The sequence below is a fragment of the Caretta caretta genome, chromosome 12 (genome assembly GCF_965140235.1).
Source record: "Caretta caretta isolate rCarCar2 chromosome 12, rCarCar1.hap1, whole genome shotgun sequence".
Lineage (NCBI taxonomy): Eukaryota > Metazoa > Chordata > Testudines > Cheloniidae > Caretta > Caretta caretta.
In genome coordinates this window covers 6,243,301-6,266,196 of record NC_134217.1, presented here as the reverse complement: position 1 = coordinate 6,266,196, position 22,896 = coordinate 6,243,301, and the positions used below count along the sequence as shown (strand labels likewise).

At 49.4% G+C, this 22,896-nt stretch overlaps 1 protein-coding gene across 1 annotated transcript in view; it reads right to left on the bottom strand.

The window, feature by feature from the left end:
- Positions 1-12,589: 12,589 nt before the first annotated feature.
- The window catches only part of LRRC36 (leucine rich repeat containing 36), a 79,968-nt gene continuing 69,661 nt past the window's right edge, over positions 12,590-22,896 (bottom strand). Inside the window, exons 14-15 of the transcript XR_007359283.2 lie at positions 15,248-15,723; positions 12,590-14,132 (exon numbers count right to left, since the gene is read on the bottom strand). The gene's annotated coding sequence lies outside the window, so the exon portion shown is untranslated. The remainder of the gene's footprint in view (positions 14,133-15,247; positions 15,724-22,896) is intronic.

The following is a 22,896-nucleotide window of genomic DNA, read 5'->3' as shown; positions in this document are numbered from 1 at the left end:
CCATTGGCCATTATCTTTGAAAACTCGTGGCGAACCGGGGAAGTCCCGGATGACTGGAAAAAGGCTAATGTAGTGCCAATCTTTAAAAAAGGGAAGAAGGAGGATCCTGGGAACTACAGGCCAGTCAGCCTCACTTCAGTCCCTGGAAAAATCATGGAGCAGGTCCTCAAAGAATCAATCCTGAAGCACTTGCATGAGAGGAAAGTGATCAGGAACAGCCAGCATGGATTCACCAAGGGAAGGTCATGCCTGACTAATCTAATCGCCTTTTATGATGAGATTACTGGTTCTGTGGATGAAGGGAAAGCAGTGGATGTATTGTTTCTTGACTTTAGCAAAGCTTTTGACACGGTCTCCCACAGTATTCTTGTCAGCAAGTTAAGGAAGTATGGGCTGGATGAATGCACTACAAGGTGGGTAGAAAGCTGGCTAGATTGTCGGGCTCAACGGGTAGTGATCAATGGCTCCATATCTAGTTGGCAGCCGGTATCAAGTGGAGTACCCCAAGGGTCGGTCCTGGGGCGGTTTTGTTCAATATCTTCATAAATGATCTGGAGGATGGTGTGGATTGCACTCTCAGCAAATTTGCGGATGATACTAAACTGAGAGGAGTGGTAGATACGCTGGAGGGGAGGGATAGGATACAGAAAGACCTAGACAAATTGGAGGATTGGGTCAAAAGAAATCTGATGAGGTTCAATAAGGATAAGTGCAGGGTCCTGCACTTAGGACGGAAGAACCCAATGCACAGCTACAGACTAGGGACCGAATGGCTAGGCAGCAGTTCTGCGGAAAAGGACCTAGGGGTGACAGTGGACGAGAAGCTGGATATGAGTCAGCAGTGTGCCCTTGTTGCCAAGAAGGCCAGTGGCATTTTGGGATGTATAAGTAGGGGCATAGCGAGCAGATCGAGGGACGTGATCGTTCCCCTCTATTCGACATTGGTGAGGCCTCATCTGGAGTACTGTGTCCAGTTTTGGGCCCCACACTTCAAGAAGGATGTGGATAAATTGGAGAGAGTCCAGCGAAGGGCAACAAAAATGATTAGGGGACTGGAACACATGAGTTATGAGGAGAGGCTGAGGGAGCTGGGATTGTTTAGCCTGCAGAAGAGAAGAATGAGGGGGGATTTGATAGCTGCTTTCAACTACCTGAAAGGGGGTTCCAAAGAGGATGGCTCTAGACTGTTCTCAATGGTAGCAGATGACAGAACGAGGAGTAATGGTCTCAAGTTGCAGTGGGGGAGGTTTAGATTGGATATTAGGAAAAACTTTTTCACTAAGAGGGTGGTGAAACACTGGAATGCGTTACCTAGGGAGGTGGTAGAATCTCCTTCCTTAGAGGTTTTTAAGGTCAGGCTTGACAAAGCCCTGGCTGGGATGATTTAGCTGGGAATTGGTCCTGCTTTGAGCAGGGGGTTGGACTAGATGACCTTCTGGGGTCCCTTCCAACCCTGATATTCTATGATTCTATGATTCTATGACTCTACCTTAGGAAGCAGTGACTCTGAAAAAGATTTGGGGGTCATGGTGGATGGTCAGCTGAACATGAGCTTCCAGTGTGACACTGAGGCCAAAAGGCCTAATGCAATCCTGGGATGCATAAAAAGGCGAATCGAGTGGGAGTAGAGAGGTGTTTTTACCTCTGTGTTTGGCACTGGTGTGGCCACTGCTGGAATAATGCATCCAGTTCTTGTGTCCACAATTCAAGAAGGATGTTGATATTTAGTTTAACAAAGAGAAGGTTAAGGAGTGACTTGACTATATCTACAAATGCGTACATGGGGAACAAATAGTTAATAATGCCTGAAAGTTGAAGATAGACAAATACACACTGGAAATAAGGCATAACCTTCTAACGGTGAGAATAATTAACCTTTGGAACAATTTACCAAGGATCATGGGGGCTTCTCCATCATGGACGCTTGAAATCAAGATTGGATGTTTTTCTGAAATATCTGCTGTAGGAAATATTTTTGGGCAGGTTTCTGGCCTGTATTATACAGCAGGTCAGACTAGATGACCACAGTGGTTCCCTTCTGGCCTTGGAATCTATAAATCTGTGAATGTGAGCAGTGGACAGACTTTGACCTGTTGCTCTCTGAATGAGTGGACCAATGGGAAAGCAGCACAGTACCTACCAGTGGCTCTGGATGGTGATGCGAAAGCCTTTTACCTGCAGCTTCTCAGTGCAGACAGCCATGCAGACACTTATACAACTGCTATGAGAGGGGATTGGCCTTTCTGAAACGCTGGAAGGAATAGAAGCCCGGAGGCGGCATAAAGGGGAATCCCTGCACACTTATTTGTGTGCATTGAGGAGACAGTTCAATAGGGTTGTGCCATCCTGGCCAGGACATGGCTCGAGGTGGCTGTCAGCTGTCGGAAGCGGACTCAAGGGAAGTGGAACCTGCTGTGCCAAATCTGGAACAGGCAATCCAGAGTGGGGACTATGTTCAGTGGCATTCCAAGAGAGAATCTCGCATGAAAAGTCATCTTATAAATGGTTTAACGGGAACTTCATAACCTGCTCGTGCAGGAGGATAGCATATTAGATAAACCTATGGACCTGATTATCTGCAGAGGTACATACATGGAAGCAGTAACAGGGGTTTCCTGATAAGATGTTAATTCCCTGGCCCAAAGTGACTCCTTTATACGAGATGCAGCACTTCAAGAAATAATTGCTAGTAAAGGACTAAAGAACTGGAAGAGGCCCAAGCTATACACAGGCATCCCAGGGGTCAGAAGAGAGAGTTTCCTGAATGGGTCTTAGTCCTGATGACATTTACAGGCAATGTGGGGGCTAAGACCATTGGATACAGAATTGCCCAAACAGAGGGAAGCCACACCAGGGAAATTAGAAGTTGCTGATGTAGTAGGACCACCATCAGCAGCTGTAGGAACGGCGCATGTGAAGAGATGCGCAAATACCAGTTACGATGTATCTGGCAATATCAACAGTGCTGTTGGACTCAGGATCTGCAATAGGTCTGATCCATGGAGAACACCCAGTGTTGAAAGAAAGAAAAATTTGTGCAGCAGGAGTTAAATTGGTGACTATTAATCATCAGCCACTGCAGACAAACCGGAGAAATCCAGCTTTCACTGAATCTGGGCTCTCTGCATAGTAAATGGACATTCATAGTGGTGACCAATATTTTTGGTGCTGTTGTATTGGGAGTGGATTTGAAGGCATCACAGGGGTCAGTAGCAGGAAGATCCAATCTCGGGTCAATGGTTGGGGAGGCAAGGTAGAGTGAGACAGCCAGGCAGCAGGGCAAGACAATCTAGGCAGCACCTAGCAGGCAACAGTCTGTTGCTCAGACAGCTTCATGTTCCTATTACGGCTTTCATATTGTCCAAGCACCCAATGAGAGTACAAAAAGGGCAGTTTAGGTTGGACATTAGGAAAAACTTCCTAACTCTCAGGGTGGTTAAGCACTGGAATAAATTGCCTAGGGAGATTGTGTAATCGCCATCATTAGTCAAGATCATCTTTTATTTCCTTTGGTGAGACCAAGATGGAACTGGTGTAACTGGGTCGGCTCATTCCAAGCCATATCCAGCACAAGCTGTCAGAACCGGGCTGCATATGTTGCAGCTAATCCAGAGGCCTGCCGGAGTCTCTGTAGAGCTACCTCTGTAGTGCAAGCTCAGTGTGGGGTCAACGAAAATTGCCTGCGGTGATCCTGATTGAGCAGAGGGGACACTCAGTCCAGGGCCTCACTTGTTAGAAGGCCGATGACCAGTCCCGCCTTTGGCTCGGGAAATAGAGCCTGCACTGGGTTATAAAACCCAAGTACTTGCTACTGGTCCCTTTGTAGTGCTCTGGTAATGATACTGTTGGGTCCTGCAGTGGTCAGGGGAATGAATTTGAATCACGGTTGTTACGCTAGGTTTGCCAGCAACTCCAAATAACCAAGGTGAGGACCTGTGTTATCTACCTGCAAGTAATGGGGGAGTGGAGAGAATACACTGGACCATTGGTTCCATGCTTAGCATCTTACTCAGTGGAGATGTTGATAAATGCAAAGTAATGCACATTGGAAAATGTAATCCCAACTATACCTACAAATTGGGATCTAATCCCACTCAAGACAGATTTGGAGTCGTGGATAGTTCTCAGAAAACATCTGCTCAATGTGCAGCGGCAGTCAGAAAAGCGAACTGAATTTAGGAACCATTAGGAAAGGGATAGATAATAAGACAGTAAATATCATATTGCCACTATATACATCCATAGTATGCCCACACTTGACTGCTTGGTGCTGTTCTGTTTGCCCCATCTCAAAAAAGATCTATTAGAAATGGAAAAAATACAGAGAAGGGCAACAAACATGATGAGGGGGATGGAGCAGCTTCGGTATGAGGAGAAATTAAAAAGACTGGGACTGTTCAGGTTGGAAAAGAGACGACTGGGGGGGGGGGGGGGAGATGAGAGAGGTCTAAAAAATCATGACTGGAGACAATGACTAGGGAAGTGTTATTTACCCCTTCACATAACACAAGAACCAGGGTTGACCTAATGAAATGAATAGGCAGCAGGTTTGAAACAAACAAAAGGAAGTATTTCTTCACACAACACACTGTCAACCTGTGGAACTTGTTGCTATAGGATGTTGTGAAGGCCAAAAGTATAATTGGCTCCATCAATGGCTATTGACCAAGATGGTCAAGGATGCAACCCCATGCTCTGGGTGTCCCTAAGCCTCAAACTGCCAAGCACTGGGACTGAATGACAATTGATTATCATTTGATAATTATAATTATCACTTGATAATTGCCCTGTTCTGTTCATTCCCTCTGAGGAACCTGGCATTGGCCACTGTCGGAAGACAGGATACTGGACTAAATAGACCCTTGGTGTGACCCAGTGTGGGTTTTCTTAGGTTCTTACATTAAAACCAATGACACAGGGATACAAAGTCACCTTTTGTCATCTTTGCATACAACACTGGCCAGCTATCTGTATTCAGTGTAAAAAAATACAGTACTTTTTTGTTCATTTAAAGCTTCATCTGTAGACTTTTTAAAATTTACATTTTTTTAACATTTTACATTTTGTAAAATATTGTATAAGTTTATAAAACTGAAAGCACATAACACTTAGGAACTTACGTCACCATTCACGCAACCCTAGAAAGATCTTCACTTCTCCAAACGCTAAACTGTAGCTTGCCGTTTTTTTGCCCCTTCCTTTTTCTGTTGGCATTACCAAATATGCACCGTTATTCTACAGTTACTCACCATTATCCAACTATCCATTCCTCTGCTTAGGACACTATTTTTGGACTCCAGACTCATGTTTCCCTGTGACATGATGTTCCGACAGCAAGAACCAGCAAGGCCTCCTCCACCTGCCCAGGTGGGTGCCATTGGCAGTGTCTTATATCAGTGAGCTGAGATCAGCGTGCTAGGAGGTGAAGGAACAGATGAGCCGGGAGCAAGCATGCCAGGCATAACATGCAAGGAAAAAGAATTGTGTGTCCACTGGGGTAGGTGAGAAGGTGTGTCAGTGCAGCTAGAAAAGGCAGCCAGGGAAAAAGTCCAAACTTACTCCTTTTTGGAGGGGACACATTAACTAAGAAACTAAACAGTTTATCCTTGTCAATACAAAACGTATGTCAAGAACTGGTTCACAGAGCCATTGGAGCAGGCAGACACTGGAGATACTCAGCAGCCTTCACAGGGTGTGGCAGAAGTGGGTTTGGAAATACCCCAGCAGGTTTCTATAGCTTGTAATTGGAGACCAGTTGTGGACAAAGAATTGCTGGTATGTCCTCAGAAACTCCCCATACTACAGTTTTCAACAGCGAAACTACCCCCAATAGATAGGCCTAATGTGGCAGACACGAACCCTTTACTCAATGATAAACTAGAGCCAACTACAAGAGGTGTCTCCGTGACTGGATACAGCACTCAAGGGGCAGACCAACATGGAAACCCGAGTAGCTGTCAGACTGCCCGAATTCCTAGGAGTTACATCAATAGCACTTGTGTTACTATTTTCAAATTCTTACGAAACTAAAGGGGGAAAGAGGAGTTGTAACGGCCAGTGTGAACAGCACCTCCAGCAATAGATGATGCTGTTATCTTATTTGAGTGTTAAGTTGTGTTGTTTTGATATTATGTTGGGGTGTGACTACACTGCAGCTGAGACCAAGTGGGGCTTGTGCTAGTGTGCTAAAAATAGGAGTGTGGGTGCTGTGGGACCAGTGGAGGCTCAGGCCAGCTACCTGCGCTTTGACCCAAGGACGTAGAGGGAGCTCGGGTCGCTAGCTCCTCTGCCAAGGCTGCAATCTCCACGCCGCTATTCTTAGTGTGCTAGCATGAGCCCATCTACCGCAAGCCTGTCTGTCTGGGCTGGAAGGCTCACTCCCAGCTGCAGTGTAGACATACCTTCGTTGCCTTGTTTCAAGGGGACTAAGAGGAAGTTACTTCTGCCTGTGCGTGCTGGAGTTGTTACTTACTCAGTGGAGATGCTGATAAATACAAATTGCACGTTGGAAAACCTAATCCCAACTATCATTCCAATGCACATTGGAAAACGTAATCCCAACTATACCTGCAAAGCGATGGGTCTAATTTATCTGTTCCCACTCAAGACAGAGATCGGAGTGGTGAATAGTTCTCAGAAAACATCTGCTCAAAGTGCAGCGGCAGTCAGAAAAGCGAACCGAATGTTACTTGCAGTGTCCTAATAAACTCCTTCAGTTCTGTAAGCCGATATGACAGTACCCTCCAAGGGGGCATTGCACCTCATTCAGGACAAAATTGCAGGTGTCCCTAAACCAGTGTGGCCTGGTCCCTGCTCAAACCAGTAGAGTGCTAAATAATCGATGGATGGCCCTAGCCTAGGGAACCCTCAGACACAGAGATGTTTTGCCAGAACCTCAGTAAGTCCCAAAGAGACACAGGAGCCATGAGCCTGTTAATCTAGACTGTCATGGGGTGCAGTGGGAGGACAGATGGACCTTTCTGCAACTTACTCAAGGCAAATGGTCCTGGGAGGCTGTGCTGCAGGGCAATGCTTCCATGCTCGGAACACTGGCCCATCTGTCCATTCTCCATTCCTTGTTTCTCTTGTCAGTGTTTTCTCTGACGTTGTAGGGGCACAGTAGAGGTGGCGGTCCATTCCCCAAGACCCAATGCAGGCTTGTTTTCCACATGACGCGCTCCGGTTCAGTTCATCGCCTGAGGTTTTCTCTGCGCGGGCTGCCTCCTGGGAGGTGCCTTTGGAGTTGGAGCATGCCTGCACGGTCACTCAGAGTCCAGACTACCCCCTTGCCCAACATCTCCGATTGTCAGTTCTGCGCACCCACCCCGCCCCCGCTTCATGAGAACGGCCAGCAGGAATTTCTGTTGGAGGGGAGCTATCCCTGTGCTGGAGCAGACATTGGAGCAGGAGTAAGGGGAGATGATTTGTGGCCCCCGATCCTGGGACTGCTGAGGGCTGTTTTAATTTGCACACTCTGCAAGGATACCTACTGGCCTTGTGACAGCTGAGGAATAGAGGGTGCACAGTATCCCCCGGCTTGCACACTCTGTGCCCTTGAACATGGCTGCTTGTGGGGAGTGTAGCCAGCTCTGCATCCCTGGCACCGGCCCCCTCCTCTGGGATAGCCTGCAGGGGAGGGTCATGTACAGCTGCTTTGTAGCCACTTCCCGCCAACCTAGATATTTCATTCCAAGAGCGTCTCTCTCCGTGTCCTCACTCTCCCCTGGGCTCCCTTCTGACATCAAGAGGAGCTTCTCCCCACCCCAAGCCCTTCCCTGAACTCTGGGTATAGATTCCCAGCTTCCCCCTCTCCCTTATGTGAGCCCTTTGTATCCCAAGGTGCTATGGTGACAACTAGACACAACAAAATCAGTTGCTTGGAAAACAAGTCTGCTGTGAAACCCAACCCTCTGTTGACAGCTGGGTGGGGTGGGGCAGCTTGCCAACCCTGTGTCAGGCGTAGATTGCTGGGGGTAAGTGCAGAGCTGCAGCAGCTCTCCAGACATGAGCGCGTCTTGCCTCTTCTGCTCAGGTTCTCAACCCCCCCAGGAGGATGGAGATATAGGTGAGGAGTGGCTGGGGGACGGGCACCAAGCAAGTTTATGCAGCTGCTCCAAGCAAATGAGTCAGACTTCAATTTTTTCACTGTCATAAATACAGCTCATTGGGAAGCCGCGTTGTACCCCAGAAAGGGAGGCCAATGCCAGTATTCCCAGCCCAGGTTTCAAGCCCAGACTTAAGGAGCCAGTCTTCTGCTACTTAGCTAGCACACCAAATGTTTAAGAGACAATGCCAACATGGCCTTTTGATGCGTGACCAGGACTGAAACAGCACAAGATTGCGCCCCAAGTCTGTGTCCCCCTTACAGAAGCTGATCTATACTGGGCTTTGGTTTAGTTTGGTCTGCAACAAACAGAAAAGTTTTTCAGGATTGCATCTCTAAACATTCATCTCCCAGCCTTGGGGGGAAGCAGTCCAGTCACCTGTGAGAGCTTCTGTCCATATGCCAGGAGCTCGGCAGTGGTCACATCATCTGCCGTGAATGCGAATGTTTTCTTCAGCATTCTGCCCCTTGCTCGACACTAGGCTTGCCTGGTATATAGTACTAATGTAAGAAATCCCATCTACTGAACCCGGCACCTGCACAATCCCCGGTGTCCCTGGTTGGAAGTCAGTTTAACTTAGACGCTGGCCAGAATTCAAGTATCTCACATGCTGCAGGTTCCGAGCCTCACACCATCAGTGTGCAGGGACTACCCTGGGGCCAGCGTCCCTTACCTTCTGCAGAATCCGGACCCGCCATAGAGATGCCATTGCAAAGTAGTTACCTAGGCCATGTCTATACTGCAAACTTATGTTGACTCAAGTTACATCGGGATATGGCTGCTGCAGTTAGTACATCGTGTGTACATGTGCAAGCTTGGCTCCTGGTGTCAGCAGTGCGTGTCCTCACCAGGAGTGCTTGTATCGATGCACAGTATGGTGCCCCACAGGTAGGTATCCCACTGTGCAACTCACCACGATCCAGATGGCTATCTTTTGGTAAGTTTCGGCAATGCATGATGGGGCCAAAATGAGTTGTACCGAAGTGACTGGGAGCATGGGGTCAACTCCCCAGTTTGCAACTGTCTCCATCCCATGATGTTATCCATATCCCGTAATTTTCGCACCTTTTTTTTCAAAATCCCACAAACCAGCGTGGCCCTCCTTGCTGTCCACCATCTCCAATAGAAGCATGGACCCTGCACAGCTCTGCACTAGTGTCCGGAGCATTGCAAGCACAGGGCACAGGATCCTGCAGTATTTGCAGAGCCACAGGGAACATGATGATTCCTTGGAGGACAGATTGCTGTGGGACATAGCCAGAACCAATTCACAGTTGTTGGTATTCACAGAGCAGCTGCAGATGGTGGAGCACCAGTTCTGAGCCCGAGAAACAAGCACTAACTGCTGGGATCGCATTGTCGTGCAGGTTTGGGGTGACAAGCAGTGGCTGGAGAACTTTTGGATGCACAAGACAACATTGCTGGATCTGTGTGCCGAGCTTGCCCCAGCCCTCCCGTGCAGGGCCATCAAAATGAAAACTGCACTGACAGTGGAGAAGCAAGTGGCAATCGCACAGTGGAAACTTGAAGTGCCAGATTGCTACCAGTCATTTGGGAATCAATTTGGAGTCAGGAAATCCACCACCTGGGCCATTGTGATCATAGAATATCAGGGTTGGAAGGGACCTCAGGAGGTCATCTAGTCCAACCCCCTGCTCAAAGCAGGACCAATCCCCAACTAAATCGTCCCAGCCTGACCTTAAAAACCTCTAAGGAAAGAGATTCCATCACCTCCCTAGGTAACCCATTTCAGTGCTTCACCACCCTCCTAGTGAAAACATTTTTCCTAATATCCAACCTAAACTTCCCCCACTGCAACTTGAGACCATTACTCCTTGTTCTGTCATCTGGTACCACTGAGAACAGTCTAGAGCCATCCTCTCTGGAACCCCCCTTCAAGTAGTTGAAAGCGGCTATCAAATCCCCCCTCATTCTTCTCTTCTGCAGACTAAACAATCCCAGTTCCCTCGGCCACTCCTCATAAGTCATGTGCTCCAGCCCCCTAATCATTTTAGTTGCCCTCCGCTGGACTCTTTCCAATTTTTCCACATCCTTCTTGTAGTGTGGGGCCCAAAACTGGACATAGTACTGCAGATGAGGCCTCACCAATGCTGAATAGAGGGGAATGATCATGTCTTATGATCTGCTGGCAATGTTCCTACTTATACAGCGCAAAATGCCATTAGCTTTCTTGGCAACAAGGGCATACTGTTCACGCATACCCAGCTTCTCATCCACTGTAACCCCTAGGTCCTTTTCTGCCGAACTGCTGCCAAGCCATTCGGTCCCTAGTCTGTAGCAGTGCATGGGATTCTTCCGTCCTAAGTGCAGAACTCTGCACTTGCCCTTGTTGAACCTCATCAGATTTCTTTTGGCCCAATCCTCTAATTTGTCTAGGTCCCTCTGTATCCTATCCCTACCCTCCAGCGTATCTACCACTCCTCTCAGTTTAGTGTCATCTGCAAATTTGCTCAGGGTGCAATCTACGCCATCCTCCAGATCATTAATGAAGTTATTGAACAAAACTGGCCCCAGGAATGACCCCGGAGGCACTCCGCTTGATACTGGCTGCGAACTAGAAATGGAGCCATTGATCACTACCCGTTGAGCCCGACAATCTAGCCAGCTTTCTATCCACCTTATAGTCCATTCATCCAGCCCATACTTCTTTAACTTGCTGGCAAGAATACTGTGGGAGACAATGTCAAAAGCTTTGCTAAAGCAAGGAACAACACGTCCACTGCTTTCCCTTCATCCACAGAACCAGTTATCTTGTCATAGAAGGCAATTAGATTAGTCAGGCATGACTTGCCCTTGTTGAATCCATGCTGACTGATCCTGATCACTTTCCTCTCCTCTAAGTGCTTCAGAATTGATTCCTTGAGGACCTGCGCCATGATTTTTCCAGGGACTGAGGTGAGGCTGACTGGCCTGTAGTTCCCCAGATCCTCCTTCCTTTTTTTAAAGATGGGCACTACATTAGCCTTTTTCCAGTCATCTAGGACCTCCCCCGATTGCCATGAGTTTTCAAAGATAATGGCCAATGGCTCTGCAATCACATCCGGCCCCATGGACTTGTGCTCGTCCAGCTTTTCTAAATAGTCCTGAACCACTTCTTACTCCACAGAGGGCTGGTCACCTCCTCCCCTACTGTGCTGCCCAGTGCAGCAGTCTGGGAGCTGACCTTGTTCATGAAGACAGAGGCAAAAAAAGCATTGAGTACATTAGCTTTTTCCACATCCTCTGTCACTGGGTTGCCTCCCCCATTCAGTAAGGGGCCCACACTTTCCCTGACCTTCTTCTTGTTGCTAACATACCTGTAGAAACCCTTCTTGTTACTCTTAACATCTCTTGCTAGCTGCAACTCCAAGTATGATTTGGCCTTCCTGATTTCACTCCTGCATGCCTGAGCAATATTTTTATACTCCTCCCTGATCATTTGTCCAAGCTTCCACTTCTTGTAAGCTTCTTTTTTGTGTTTAAGATGCAAGTGTGATACAAGTGTGCAGGGCCATTAATTGCCTCCTGCTACGGCCTCTCAGCAGTGTGCAGGACATAAGTGGATAGATTTAGCTAAATGGGGTTCCTGAAGCATGGTGGAGCGATAGACAGCATGTATATCCCTATTTTGGCACCAGACCACTTTGCCACAGAGTACATCAACAGAAAGGGCTACTTTTCTATGGATATGCAAGCACTGATGGATAACTGGGGACGCCTCACTGACATCAGTGTGGGCTGGTCACCCACCCACTCGCATCTTTAAGAACACAGGACTGTTCAGAAAGCTACAAGCAGGGATCTTCCTTCCTGACCGACGGATTACCACTGGCAACGTTGAAATGCCAATAGTGAACTTGGGTGACCCAGCCTACCCTTTTACCCCCTGGCTTATGAAGCCATTCACCATCCACTTCAACAGCACCAAGGAGCGCTCCAGCTACTGGCTCATCAGGTGCAGAATGACAGTTGGATGTGTCTCTGGTGTTGTTTACTCACAAGACTGGACCTCAGTGAGAAAAATATCCCAATGGTTATAGCTGCCTGCTGTGTCCTGCATAATATCTGTGAAGCAGAAAAATTTTTCGCAGGGGTGGAAGGTGGAGGTGGAGTGGCTCTCTGCTGAATTTGAACAGCCAGATGCAAGAACTCAGTGTGGAGCTATACAGCTCAGAGACGCTTTAAAAGAGCATTTTAATAGTGACCCTGAGTTGTGTGTGTTGCTGTAGTGTGCTCTATCTGGCCCTGCTCTTTTGTGACCCGGTGTGAATCATGTGGTGATTGCTGAATATGTAGGGATGTCAATGAACCTATTAATTTTGTTTGTGAATGAGTTGTGTGACACTGGGCAGGAACAGGTAATCGGCTGCCTTCAGAAAGGCTGAGCACCAGCCAGCATATGTTGTGTACGAATAAAGATGAATTATGTTCCAGGTAATACAATTTTATTCTGTTACAAAATCACAGAAAGAAAAACCTGGGAAATTCAAAAACAAATGCATGTAAAATGTAATAAACAGTAAGAAATTAAGAGAACAGAACTTATGAAGGGGAAAGAACATTCATGTCCCTTTCAGCTACACATATGCCAACTATGGCTTTCACAGTGTGTGAAGCTGTGAGTGTCTTTAATGTCCTTCAACGACTCTTGATTTTAAGTTGAATATTGAGAGGGGGTTGTAATGCAGGTAAACCCATGCCTGCTCTTGCCAAGTCTGTAGGCATGAGCTGAGCACTGACAAATTCATAGCTAGAAACCAGACCAGCTCGCCTACCTGTTAATATTGATCAAGCTAGGTGTTACACTTGTAAGGGTGTGTTTAGACTCTATAAAATGCTTGCAAGCTGCCACATGCATGAATGTTACTTGTAATGGCGGTATTCCATGCCATAAGGTAAAATATGTTTGTTTCATAATTGTTAAAATGCCTGCTCTGAACTTGTGAACTCAGATGTGAAGAGTGGCTCCACTCATCCATCCAGGAGGACTATCAAATGTAAGTGGGCCATTGTAGAACACAAGTCTTGTTAATTGCCCCATACATGCATGGAGAAGTACATGCAGAAGGCCTTCTTCCATCAGTTTGAATGCTGGACGAGGAAAATAAAAATAGCTAACATGAAGATTTTTCTTCTCTTTTTTGTTTGGACTCTTAGAAGGGCTGAAGCTAGGAAACAAAAAGGAGAGCTCTCCAGGGTCACCCTGGGTTAGCCCTGAAAAAACATTCAGTGCTGACAGACAACTACATCTTTGTCACCTTTTGGAATCATAGACTGTGTATATCTGTAGCCTGCTTTAACCTGTAAATAACTCTCATTTCTGTTTCCTAGTTAATAAATCCTTAATTCATTGGCTACCAGCATTGTCTTTGGTGTGAGATCTAAGGTACAAACTGGCCTGGGGTAAGTGACTGGTCTCTTGGGACTGGGAGCAATGTGAATATTTTGTGATTTTTGGTGTAAGTAACCATTTATCACCAAGTCCAGCTTGCCTGGATGACAAGATAGACTGGAGAGCCCAAGTGGATTCCATGGTAAGGCTGCTACAGTGGTCCAGGAGTTCATATTTGTTACTGGGTTGGTGAAATCTAATTTTAGAACATGCCCCCAGTTTTGGCATATCTTCCCTTCTTTTGACAATCTTCCCTGCGGTTGGCACTCATCGTCGTAAACCACTCCAGGCAGCACGACAGGGGTATAGGAAGGTTTCAATGGGCTGCAGAGGGAGGTGAGCATGGGATTGTTGAATCTGCAAGTCCACCAGAGTCTGTAGCATCTGTGTTGCTGTCTGAGAAGCCCCAGTATGTGCTGGTGCATCTCTCTCCTTTTCCTGCGCCTTTCTCCTCTCCACTCTATTCTTCTCTAGGCTGTTCGTCCTCCAGGCCCTGTGCTCATTGTCCAGTGCAACACTGGCTTGCAGGATCTCATTGAACGTATCCTCCTGAGTCCTCTTCTTTTTCCTCCTTATCTGGCTCAGGCGTTCCACAGGTGTGGAAGGGGAGACCCTGAAGGCCGCAATGGCAGCAGCTGCAGATAAAACACACAGAGGTACCATTGTCAGGGTATTCACTATGGAAAGCGAAACTTAAGACTCTGAACTCACTCCCCTAAAGTTTTAAGCACTACATTCTGGCTTCTGCTTGGAATTGCTTGTGCACGACGCCAGTCACAGCACCAGTCATGGTGAATTTGGCCTGCCAGGCTGGGGAAATGAGGGAATTGCTTGGTTGCATGAGTCCAGTAGCATAGGGCAATGGCACTGAATACCGGCACCGTTTTCCACAGGCGGTGATTTTAGCTGATCATAGAATCATAGAATATCAGGGTTTGAAGGGACCTCAGGAAGTCATCTAGTCCAACCCCCTGCTCAAAGCAGGACCGATCCCCAATTAAATCATCCCAGCCAAGGCTTTGTCAAGCCTGACCTTAAAAACTTCTAAGGAAGGAGATTCCACCACCTCCCTAGGGAACGCATTCCAGTGTTTCACCACCCTCCTAGTAAAAAAGTTTTTCCTAATATCCAACCTAAATCTCCCCCACTGCAACTTGAGACCATTACTCCTCGTTCTGTCATCTGCTACCACTGAGAACAGTCTAGATCCATCCTCTTTGGAACCCCCTTTCAGGTAGTTGAAAGCAGCTATCAAATCCCCCCTCATTCTTCTCTTCTGTAGACCAAACATCCCCAGTTCCCTCAGCCTCTCTGATATCTCACTCCTGCGGGTAACAGGCAGAGAGAGCACAGTCCCAAAGCCGCCTGGGCCCATATGCTGCTAGCCTGTACTGCAGTAACTGCAGGCACTGCTGAAGTTATCACGGAGTGGTGTGGCAAAGTGTCCTGCCACGGAGGAAGAAATAAGGCTGCCATCCCTAGAAACCTTCAGCAGAGGACTGCAGAGAACCTCCATGGAAGTTTCACGGAGATCTCTCAGGAGGATTCAAGGGACGCCCCCATGTGCATAAACAAACTGCTCTGGATAGCCCCCCCACCTCACTCTACAGGAGACTGCAAAGCAGATAGCAACTCCACCTCTCTTGGTTGTGCTGCTGCCCCTCCTAGCACGAGTCAATTAACGATAAATCAAACAATGTGGCCTGCTACTTTGCTATCCCTGTCATTTAAAATTAAACGGCATACTCACTGGAGGTTCCTTCCCCGGAATCGGGTTTGCCCAGGCTCAGCTGCTGGGACTGACTGGGCTGCGGTGGCATCCAAAACAGGTACTGACTCACTGCACAGCTGGATCCCCTGGTCTCCTGTCCCCCATTCTCCTCCTCTCTTCCTTGTCCACCACCTCCTCACTGTTCACGGCAGGGTCCTGTGACTCTGGCTCCTAAGAGGTCTGCGCGGTGCTGTGGGTGGTGGTATCTCCCCTGAGAAGAGCATGCTGCTCAGCATCAGACTGATTTCCGGCCTCCCGGGCCTTCTGGTACGCCTGCTGCAGCTCCGTGGCTTTCGCCCTACCCTGCTGCTGGTCCCTGTCGTAGCCTGTAGGTGCCCACGTTTCTACAGGTGGTTCAGAGCTCTGCCTGCAGTCTCTTCTCCCCACAGGCCCAGGAGACCCAATGTCTTCTCTGTACTCCACAGGGTGTGTAGCCAGCACCGACAACTGGGCAGCTGCACACAACAATGGAGAGTTACCAGGTGTGGCAATGAAGAAAAGGAATTTCAAAAATTCAGGGGGCTTTAAATGGGAGGAGGGGCTGCCAGCCTCTGCGACCCCTGGATGGTGGAGTTCACAGTGATGACCAGAGCAGTCAGTGTGGAGCGTTGTGGGACAACTGCTGGAGGACAGTTAGAGTCGACACCAGTAATGCAGTGTCTACATTCACACTGCCTCTGCCTAATTACATCAACTGTGATTCTGCGCCGCGGGAGAAGGTGGTGTTATTAAGTAAGCGGAACGGGGTGCTTATGTCAGTGGGAGACCAATCTAAGTGTAGACACATGCACAACCAGGTCGACGTACGCTGCCTTGCATCTGCCTAACTTTGTACTGTAGACCAGGCCCTCATCCGGGCTAGGTTCACAAAGAGACTTCACTGCGGTGTCACTCAGCGTTGCCACGCCTAAACCTTAGGTGCCTAGAAAATCACGGTGGCCTGGTCTACACTAGAAAATGAATCAGTTTAAAAACTGACACCCCTGAGCGGCATAGTTCAGCCGACCTAAGTCCCTGTGCACACAGAGCTAGCTCCTGCCTGGTGAGGTAGGGGATCCCCTACACCGATGGGGGATACTCCCTCCCACGGGAGAAGGTAGTGTCTAAACTGAAGTGTCACAGCAAGGGTGGGCAGCAGGTCACTCTGGTCTCGTCCCTCTCCGCCCCAGAGAGCACTGTGCGGAGGCCAGTAGTGCGTGCAGTGACTTGGAGTGATACTTGCGGGGGAGCCTGCAGGATGGAGAGTCAGAGACATTGATAATGACAGGAAGAATTAGTAACAATAAAGTCTCTGGTTTTCCCAGACCCCAAGGGAATATGATAGATGGAACTGGCTAGGCCTTTGTCATCCCTGATTCCCCTGATTCGGTGAAGCTGGCGTTTCAAAGCCCCAGCTCAGATGTGAATTATTTCGGGGCAGGTCTCTGGCCGGTGTTACACAGAAGGTCAGACGAGTTGATCACAATGGTCCCTTCTGGCCTTGGAATCTATGAATCTACGAATCTCTGTGTCAGGAGTGAGAGCCCGCAAAGCTCCAACAGGAAGTGACAGAACTGCCCCTAGGTGGGTGAGGCAATACGTTTAGTGTCTGTATGAACCATGTCAGTTTCTTTGACCTATTGCTCTGCTCCATCCTCTGGGGACAGACCAGAGAGAGGAATTTCATGGGCCTGGAACATGAGGCGGTTTGCAGGATTGTGAATGGGAGGATGCAGTGAGTCTGGTGAGGGAACTGTTACAGTGACTCAGTCCTGATAAATAGAAAGCTCAGACTAAATCTTATTAGCTTCAGAGAAGGTCACATAACTGTGAATTGTAGCACCAGCCGACAAGGACATCTGACAGAGGCAACGTCTGACTGAATGTGCGAACTAAATGGGGGCTATGATCTAGCAGGGATGCTCGGATGCCAAACAAGGCCAGCCCCATGGAGACTATGGGTTACCTGGCTTGGGTGTGGAATGATATCAAATCCCAACAGCCTAGAATCTGCCTGCCAAGTTGGTGGGGGGAGGAGGGGAACAGGTGGAATATGTGCAAGTATCTCAAAAGCTTCTCCTCATATGTCCATCGCGGACTTGTGCACTGTGACAGGCTTCCCTACAGAGTAACTCGTGCCCCAGATGTAGTTCAGGATACACCGGATTACTACTGGGTTTAATTGGAGCACTCTGGTATCTGGATGTTGTGTTCAGAGGTACAAGTGAGGAAGCTGCTGAAACGGCTATAAAACCAGTGCCGGTTTTAGGGAAAATGGTGCCCTGGATGAACTTGTATTTTGGTGCCCCTGGTCCCTGTGGGCATGGCACCCCCCATTGCCTCTGCGCCCCATGGGCTCCCCACTCCCCTTTTGCCCCTGGACCTTTGCCCCTGCATCTCCTTCCTGCACCCCCAATTCCTGCACCTCCCTCCTGCACCCCTAACCCCTGCCCCTCTCCTGCACCCCTAACCCCTGCAGTGTGCCCACTACGCCCCCTCCTAACCCCTGCACCTCCCTCCTGCAACCCCAACCCCTGCACTGTGCTTCCTTCACCCCTAACCCCTGTACCCGCTCCCCCCATGCCCAAATGGAGAAACTGACCTGGATGCCTGGAGCAGCTGGCATTGCTGCTTGGTCCCTCCCTGGAACACTGCTCCTCTGCGCACCCCTAGGAGGCTGGGCAGGGGGATCAAGGAGCGAAGTCAGGGCTCCCTGCATCCAGGTCACTTTCCCCACCTGGACTGTGTAAGGGGAGGGCAGAGAGCAGCAGCTCCTGATGCTTGCTTCACAGCACAGCCCAGGTGGGGAAAGTGACCTGGATGCGGGGAGCGCTTGGTTTTGCTCCTCACTGCCCCCCTCACAGCCCCCTGGGGGGCACGGAGGAACGTTGGACGGGGAAGCAGTATCTCAGTGTCCCTGCTCGCCCCCCTCCCATGATCCTCGGCTGGGAGGAAGCAGGGAGAAATCTGGGTGTCCCCCCGCCCCCCATGCAGTGACCCCCAGGGAGCAGTTTCTGACATTACATAGGCAGTGCGCACCTCTGCGCTGCTGCACGGCACCCCTTTGACCACTGGGCACCCTGGGTGGCCACCCAGGTGGCCCACCCCTAAGGCCGGCCCCGTATAAAACACTTGGATTACAGGTGAAAACGGAAGAACTGTGCCTTCTCATCAGAAGTGACTTGAGTCCTGTGATTGATGTGGAGGGCTTGAGGCCTCTGCCAGAGAAAACAGAAGCAGGATCCAAAATAACTGTGCCGAAGAATGTCAGCAGAATTTAGATCCTTTCAGCCCTGGTTAAGTATGGAAAATGTCTACCTAAGCGACCTGCAGGAACAAGTCCAATATTGTTAGAAGAGGGCTAGCGTGGGTTTGGCCTGAGAAATGTCCATTGGCACTTGAGCAGACTAGCAACAATACTTAGCACGTATCCGTGTGAAATGGTGCTCTGCGTTTTCCAACACCTTCCAAGCATGAAGGCCGAGATCTGCAAAACTGGAAGCATTAGGCTAGGCTCCTAAATCCATAACTAGGCACCTAAATAAGCAGCCTTGTTTGCAAAAGTGCTGAGCACCCAGCAGCTCCCACTGATGTCAACAAGCGCCACAGCGGGGTTAGAGTCACAAAGGGGCCCAGGACGTATGGCCCTTACTTCGGCACCACTGGCATTCACAAAACCCCTGCTCAGTGGCTGCCTAACTCTAAAGGTGCCTAAATTCCCTAAGCACCTACATTTCACTGTAAAAGTCCCCTTTGCACCTGAGTTTCTGCCGCTGGGCATGTGCCCTGCAGCCACTGTCAGGCACCCGGACACACATGCCCTGCCCAAGCAGTGGGATTCTCAAACAACACATCACCCTGCCTGTGTTGCCCACAGGGCCCAATCTGCTAGGTGTGCTCTGAACACACCTCACAACCTGGGGGGTTGGCGTGTGAGGAGGGGGGGCAGCAGCCTCCCTTATAACCTTTAGCCCATGGTTGGGCACACACCCAGGATCTGGGGGTCATCAGTTAAATTCCCCTCTCTGCCTGACGAGGAGAAAGGATTTGAAGAGGGGTCTCCCATCTCTACAATGAGTGTGCTAGCCACTGGGCTGTGGGGCTGACTGACTCTGTTGTCCAGGGGTTAGGGCTCTCAGCTGAGATGGGAAATCCCTACGCAAATCCCTTCTTCAGATCAGGCAGAGGGGGGAACGGAACCTAGGTCTCTCACATCCCAGGCCAGTACTCTAACCACTGGGCTAAAAGCTGTCCCATCTGTCTCCTTGTACAGAGACCTTTTCTGTGTCAGCATGCCACATGCTTGTGCCCACCCCTAATCTCCTGTGGGGCACTAACCATGCTTGCAGCTTATACCTCTGCCCAACAGAGAAACTGGCACTTTGGGAAGTGAAAATGGAACCCTCCACTCCCAGGCCATAGCTAGCATGCTGGGGTTGATGCTGCTGGTGACTTTGTCCCTCTGAGATTGCTCAGCAAGACTGATCTCACCAGACACCTAGTGAGGAGCGTCCATTTTTCACTTCAAACGTAGACTCGTGGTCCTGTCCTACAGCAGTTCAATGGGTGAAAGCCCCACTTCAGACTGATTCACTTTAGTTAGGGGTTTGCATACTTATGTAGTTACGTTAGGACAAACTTCCTTAATGGGGTTAGGACCTTGGATTGCAGAGACTGTATCTTGTCTGCCCTGCCCCAAAGATGGGAAATTTCCACGCCTCAGCACCCTGTGCTCATAATTTTCCACTGAGTTCTGGTCAACTTGGCTGTGTCCATGAATCCCACAGTCCCTACAAAACTTGAGGAGAGAGATTACAGTATAAAAGTTACTTCTTCTTCCCCTCCACCCATATAGCAAGCTCCTCTCCTTTTTAATCTCTGTGCCTCTCCCTGCAGTGCAGGAGTTTTTGTCCATGAGAATGCAGCCTTTTAAATTCTAATGTACAAGCTGGGGTAGGGCAATCATCTGCAATTGAATGGCAAATGACTACTCTGACAACTTGCTCTCCCAAGGTGAGCCAAGACAACGGGGTAGGAAGACAGAGACCATCTGGCAGAAGGACCCTTCTCACACTTTCCACTCCAATGGACCCTCACTTACAGAGCTACAATGGCTCTGCTTGTCAGGTAAGGAGCCACCTCAATGCTAGAACCTCTGTCACGCTGGGGATATGGAGAAACGTGGTAGCCCCTGACTTAGGCCAGGTCTACGCTTGGAAATTAGGTCAGTATAACTACATTGTTCAGAGGTGTGAAAAATCCCCCCACCCCCGCTGAGCGACGCAGTTAAACCAACCTAACCCCTGGTGTAGACAGCACTAGGTCGACCTCTCAGGGAGGTGGATTACCTACGCCGAGGGGAGAAGCCCGCCTGTCAGCATAGGTAGCGTCTTCCCTGAAGTGCTGCAGTGGGACAGATGCTATGTTTTAAATGTGGACAAGCCCTTACTTCTGTCCCTCAGTGCTCATGAGACCGAGCCACGTCTCCAAAGCACGACGCAGCTGTCATGCTCCTGCCTGGAGCAGACCGGAGATCGTGCATGTCCTGGGTCTGTGGGGAGAAGAGGCTTGCAGGTCCAGCTCTGAACCAGCTGTGGAAATGGCAGCATTTCAAAAATTCACAGACATTTTTAAGAGGGAGGCGGCTTCTGGTCTACATGACCCCTGGGCAGCGGAGCTCCTAATCATGACCAGAGCGGTCAGTGTCAGGCATTGTGGGACAGTGGCTGGAGGACTGTTAGGGTTGAAATAAGTAAAGCAATGTCTACACGTGCTCTGCATAGACCTCCATACATCAACCATGGCTCTACATGCGCGGGGAGGTGGTGTGACTATGGTGGCACAATGGGGCACTTACATTGGTGGGACACAAATTTCAGTGTAGACACATGCCCACTAGTTTGACCCAAAGCAGCTTATATTGACCTGACTTTGTAGTGTAGACCAGGCCTACTGCTCTCAAAGCTCTCTTCTGTCTAGAGGTGTTTAACAATTAATGCTAGCAGACAGAAATGTGCATACTAGCCTCATTCCACTGCCAAGCATGTGCCTGGGCTTACCAACAGTACATATGATGCTCTCTCGATTGCATGGCAACAGATTCTGAGCAGTGGCACTGGAGGCCAAGGAAGCACCAGAACAGATGCTGGAAGCCCTGTGGCATCTTGGTTGCTAGAAGTAGCCAAGGGAGCCCTTGTGCCACACCCATTGAGGGGTTTCTCGGGGGGGGGCTGAGGTTCTACCACCGACCTGGCCTAGACCAGAACTCCAAATTTACCAGTTCATGGTCTAGTTATCACTAACCGGTTAGCCAGGGTGGCTTTTGACTGAAGGTCTGTGGGTCACAAGTTGCCGGGACAGAGAATAATGTCAGGAAGCCAGTGACTTTACAGGTTCTTAGGCAATAAGTTGAGGCTCTTCCTCAGGTCTACCATTTGGTGGTGAGGCTGTACTCTTCAAAACAGGCTTTCTGTTGGTTTTCTTCGGGGCCTTCTGAGTCAATGAGTGGTTCCCTTCTGCCAAGGGAGACTCTTTGCGGTGGAGTCTCAAACTACAGGACTCTACAGCTCAAGGTCTGCAGAGCAAAAACTGATCAACTTGGGGTTGGCAAGACTGTTGCTTTGCACCACTCTGGTAAATGGGGCCTGGGGCCTGGACGGGCACTGCAGGCATATGTGAGTCAGTGAGGGTCCCCTGTTTCTGCATGAGGGACCGCTCCTTCCTAACCACATTCCAGTTTGTGGGAGTGTTTAGGGAAGGGCTGTCATTCCTGGGTTTGCCACGAGAGAGTACAGCTCCCATTTGTTTGAGAGAGAGGCTGCAACAGCAGCTACCTAGCTGGGTCTGGGGGCATCAGAGGTCCAAGCTATAGGGTGTGAGTGATCCGAGGCCTATAAGTCCTACGCGCAGTTGCCTGAGGGGAGGCCAATGCAGGAGGTGGGCCGTAAGTATAACCATGTCTATGGTATAGACTCTTAGAGCATGCCTGTGGCTGGGGATATGGATTTGCGGGCACAGCACTTTGCCCTGAGCTCCCAGGAGAGGGTGTAACTCAGCAAGGGTCTTGCAACTGGCCTTGGGGTGGATACAGTTTTTGTCTTGGCACAGCAGACAGGGCTTGTGCTGGGTCCAGCTCATGCATCTTTTGCGTGGGCTGGTGCCCCATGAGGACACACTGGCATCACTGTTATCCACTTAGGGAAGAATGACATGAGCATGGGCTGCAGGCTGCAGCTGATTTGGAAGGCTACGTGGGATATTGGCCTGCTGGTGGCCATGTTTCCTGGTGTGGGGGACAGTATGGTTGGAGACACTAGCCCACAGGGTATGGTGGACTGCAGTCCACCCATTAAAAATGTGGATAGGGCCCATAGGAAGGCCAACTGGAAAGTATTGACTGGAGTCCTGAGGTGTCTCAGTTATCAGCCCACAATGCGGCTGAGTTTTTATCAAGAGGATGGAGTGCACCTCTCCGATCTAGGGGCAGAGTTCTCTTCCTGGATGATCTTGGTATTGGATTGGCTGAACTTCTAGGTAGCTCATGCGGGGTGGGGTGGAGGCAGCCAAGCTGATGCTGGTTCCTCCTTGTGGCAGGTGCCCAGTGCAGAAACTCGCTGTTTTGGACTCTAGATCCAAAAAGGTAACATAGT